The following is a 5,263-nucleotide window of genomic DNA, read 5'->3' as shown; positions in this document are numbered from 1 at the left end:
CTTTAATATTTCCTCCCCTTACTAGTAAGATTTTTATATTTTACCTCATTGATTATGTTAGATTTGTGCATGTTCATTTGTATATTTAGGATTGCTCAGTACATGAAGGTAAAGATGGATGACCCCTCAGAGACAGTGACAGGAGTGGTGGCTCCCTAAGGGCACCTGGGATGGATTGAGAGGGTGGGAAGTGCAGTTGATAGCATTGATGATTGTGTAACCACACCCAATGGGAATGAACAACAGAATTGTATGTAAATGGATATATTGAAATGTGTAAGATATGTCAATAAAACGATTGTATGTTTTTTAATGTAGTATATTACATCCATACCCTGTTGTCGCTGTTTGGTAAAATACAGTTGGCTTCATCTCATAGAGATGCTATGTATAATAGGAGGAAACATGCAGGGTCATCTGCCATCCTCAAAATTTTTTTTATGTCTGAGCCATATTGTTGCAATCACTGTACCAGTCCATCTCATTAAAGATTTTCCTCTTTCTTCCTGACCCTCTACTTTACAAAATATGATGTCCATTACAAGGGACTAGCTATATTATATTTCAAAGTGTTTTCTTTAGAATGGGCACAAATTTGAATCACTTGTAGTAGTGTTGTCAGCAAGTTGCCTTGCAAATTGCTTGGAATAAAGACTACACAGTGTTTCCTGTGCTGCAGATTTTAAAAAATATCAGTTGGTGTTTGTTCAATCCCTAGAACCTTGTCTTCTCATTATTTCAGTGCTGCTTAGACTCCTTCCTTTTGTAAATTATTTTCTACCTCTTGAAATGATTATCAACCATTTTAAAAGTACAATGTGCCTTTATGTTCTTTATATCTACTATTGATGTCTCCAGTATTTAATATGTGACCCATAAATACCTTCAAAGTTTCAACTCAAAATTTACATTTTTTTCTTTATTTTGCTCATCTTGAGATATGATAAGTGTGTTCCTCCCTTTTGACTTTTGAACTCTGGGTCATAGTAGATTTCATTATAATGCTTTACTTTGTCTTTCTTAACTTCAATGTAAAATATTCTGTTCATATATTTTACCTCACCACTTCTCCCATTATCTTTAGCTCAGTGGTTCTCAACCTTCCTAATGCTGCGACCCTTTAGTACAGTTCCTCATGTTATGTAGAGCCCCCAACCATAAAATTATTTTTGTTGCTATTTCATAACTGTAATTTTGCTACTGTTATGAATCAGTCAACCCCTGTGAAAGGTCATTAGATGCCCAAAGTGGTTGTAACCCACAGGTTGAGAACCGCTGCTTTAGCTACTTTCTACTCAAAAGTACTATATTTTGGCTTCTCTAAGTAGGATCAACTTTGATGATGTGAATGGAGCAAATAGTGTTCAGACACAAATTAAAAAAAAAAACTAACAAGAACATTTCTATATTTACTTCATGAATTTTTTCCATTACCATTAACTACATTCAGTTTCAAAGTCTTTCCTTTCTTCCCTGTCTTTAATGATTCTTTCTGTTTTTGTCATATTTGATGTTCTTGAAATGATCTCACAACTCATATGGTTGTTAGTCATTAATGTTCTTAAGATCGTGTGTAAATGCTAAATCCAAATCATGCATTGAATCAGCGAACAACATATCAATATATTGCTGATTGAAATGAAATAAAGCAATCATGAAGATGTAAGGATTATTTCACTAGAAGACCTGCAAGTGTCAGAAGTAATTTCCAAAAATGTTCATTCCCTCCCCCCACATTGAAATAGATTATGATTTCCTATTGAGAAAATAGGAAAAGCTCACAAAAGCCATTTTGATGCTAACTCGTGTTCATTGTTTAATGCAATAAGAATTGTTGTTGTTATTAGGTGCCATCAAGTTGGCTTTGACGAATAGTGACCCTGTGCACAACAGAATGAAGCGCCGCAGGTCCTGCACCGTCCTCACAGTTGTTCCTTTGCCTGGGTCCCATGACGCAGCCACAATGTCAATCCATCTCATCAGCTGTCTTCCTCTTTTGTGCCACTCCTCCACCTTACCAAACATGGTACCCTTCTCCAGGGGCTTGTCTTTCCTGACAATAGGTCCAAATAAGTAAGACAAAGTATTGCCCTGCCTGTCTCTAATGAGCACTCTAGCCTCACTTCTTCCAATGAGATTGGTTTCTCTTTTTAGTAGTCCATCCATGGCACCTTCAATATTCTTCTCCAGTGCCACCATTCAAATGAATCTATTCTTTAATAGTCTTCATTATGAAATGTCCAACTCCGTTTGAATACGACGCAATGGAGAATACTATGGCTTGGGTCAGGTGCACCATAGTTCAAAAAGTAACATCCATGATCTTCAACACTCGGAAAAGCCATTGTGCAGAAGATTTACCTAATACGATAGATTTTTTTGATTTCTTGACTGCTGCTTCCATGAGCATTGATTGTGGAGACACAGAAGACAAAATTACTGACACCTTCAGACCGTTTGTGCATTAGTCGTGTTACGTATTGCTCCAGTTGTGAGGGTGTGGGTCTTCGTCCATTGAGTTTTAGTCCATAATGAGGGCTACGATACTTGATCTTTGATCTTCATCAGCAGGTACTTCAAGTGCTTCTCACTTTCAGCAAGCAACGTTTTGTCATTTGCACACCTGTTAATAAGCCTTCTTCAAGTCTAGATGCTGCACTTTTCTTAATATAATCTAGCTCCACTAGTGATTTGCTCACCATACAGATTTAACAAGTATGATGAGAGGTTACAACTCTGATAAACATCTTTCTGGAATTTAAACCATTATTCCCTTGTTCATTCACCCAACTGGCTCTTGAGCCATGTAAAATTTCCAGCTACCAGGACCCCAATTCTGCCTTGCAGATCTGGTTAGACCAGATGATGTGCAGCAGTACAGATGGGAATTGGAAACGCAGGGAATCTAGGACAGATGAACCACTCAGGACCAGAGGTGACAGTGGTGATACCAGGAGGGAAGGGGGGTGTAGAAAGGGGGAATTGATCACAGGGAGCTACATATATCCTCCTCTCTGGGGGATGGGCAACAGAGGGGTAGGTGAAGGGAGACACCGGGCAGTGTAATATAAGATATAATAATAATTTATAATTTATGGTGGGTGGGTGGGGGGCGGGGGGAGGGAGGGGGGGGGGGGGAAGGAAAATGAGCTGATTCTGGGAACCCAAGAGGCAAGCGAATTTTGGGAATGATGAGGGCAACAAATGTATAGATGTGCTCTACCCAATTGATCTATGTATTGTGATGAATTTTATGAGCCCCAATAAATTGATTAAAAAAATAATTAAAAAAATAAAGACATGAACTGATGATTCACAAAAAAAAAAATATTTGTGAATTCCCATTCTTCTCAAGGTTATTCACAATGTACTGTGGTTCCTACACTTGAATGCCTTTACACAGGCAATGAAACACAAGTCAAATTCTTTTTAATATTCTCAATTTTGAGCCAAGATCCATTTGACATCAGCAATAATATAACATGTTCCAAGTACTCTTCTGAACCCAAACTTAATTTCTGGGAATTCCCTGTCAATGTACTCTTTCTAACCATTGTTGGGTAATCCCAAGTAAATTTTTGCTTAGAATTATTCATTTCCTCCATCTAACAAGTGAATTCGGAAAGAGTTAGAGGCCTCTGTTAAGATCTTCTCATGAACAAATATTTACCAAGTCCCACTACGTGCCAGCGATCACTGGCTTTTTTCAACTGTAGATGCCATGCAGTTGCTAAGGAACATTAGTGAAATGTAGAGTTAAAGTGAATCTTTTTTTTTTTTAATTTCAACTACTCCTTTATTTTGTTGAATGATATTATGTGAATATCTAATTCCAGGTCTAAATCCCAAGAGTATTTTCTAATACACAAAGTTTTCTTTTTTTTAAAAATTTATCCTTTAAGCCTTCAGTACATATATAGATATATGTCCTACCTTGATATACTCTAGAACGTGTGTGTTCTGAGACAAATTGTCTCAATGACAGAATTCTACTTTTAACACCTTCATATCCTCTGATCCCTGGAGACTTACAGTCTTCCTCTTTAAACATGGTGATCATCTGCAGCGCACCCCCATCAGGACACAGCAATGGTAAAAACTGCCGACAGTGGTTATAGCAATGTAAAGTATAACTTACTGCTATTAAGTCAATGCTAACTCATTGCCAGCTTAGACGAAAGAGTAAAACTGCACAATAATGCTTCAGAGATTGCAAACCTTTACTGAAGTAATTGGCCTCATCTTTTGTCAGAAGAGCTATTGGTGGATTTGAACCACCAACTTCATGTCAATAAACTGCCTCAATTTCAATTCGTTATCCTCTTCACTGGGAAACTATTTATAACCTAAGAACACTTTATCCTCTTTAACTCACCCCATTTTCTAAAGCAGCCCCTTTTATGAATGTGTATATTAGTAGGGTTATTAGATACTACTGTCTTCAATTCATTCTACATCGTTTTGCAATGCAGTATAATAAAACACAGGCCTGGAACCTTTGGATCATAATCCCAAACTTCTAATTCTCAGCTATGTGACTTTTGGCAAGTGTTTAATTGCTTTGCCCTTAAATGATGAGGACTCTGATAATAACCATTCCCCATCACTTCTGGAGACCCTACAGTAAACTGATCACCACCCTGGAAACCAAATTCCTCTTTCTTCCCATGTCCACTTATAAATAAATACAACTTCCCTTACTCCCATAGTCATGATTCGCCTGGAATTACCTTTCTGCGTATACATACTTATGTTTATATATTACAAACTGGTCATTTAAAATCCATATTTCCTAAACGATCTTCAAAAAAAAGTATAAGCTCTGCTCCTGTTTATTTATTTCCTTATAGTCAAAATAAGTTTTCCAAATTGCACTATGTTGTCCAAAATATGGTTTCTCTTTTATCTCAATTAATGCTTTTACTAAGAAACCTTTCCAAGGTCATAAAATATAACACTTTAATTGAATACTTAAAAAATCATTTTATTGGAGGCCCTTATAGGTCTTATCACAGTCCATACATCTATCCATTGTGTCAAGCACTTCTGTATATTTGTTACCATCATCATTTTCAAAACATTTTCTTTTTCTACTTTAGCCCTTGATATCAGCTTCTCATTTCCCCCTTCCCCCACCTTCCCTCCATTATGAATTTTGGTAATTTACACATTTTTTCCTATTCCTTACAGTGACTGCTGTCTCCCTTCACCCACTTTTTTTTGTGGTCCATCCCCCTAGGAAGTGGTTATAAGTAGATCAATG

This window comes from Echinops telfairi, unplaced genomic scaffold (genome assembly GCF_000313985.2).
Source record: "Echinops telfairi isolate 266 unplaced genomic scaffold, ASM31398v2 ScPeMD7_7469;HRSCAF=8507_1, whole genome shotgun sequence".
NCBI classification, from domain to species: domain Eukaryota; kingdom Metazoa; phylum Chordata; class Mammalia; order Afrosoricida; family Tenrecidae; genus Echinops; species Echinops telfairi.
This window is presented reverse-complemented; position numbering follows the sequence as displayed.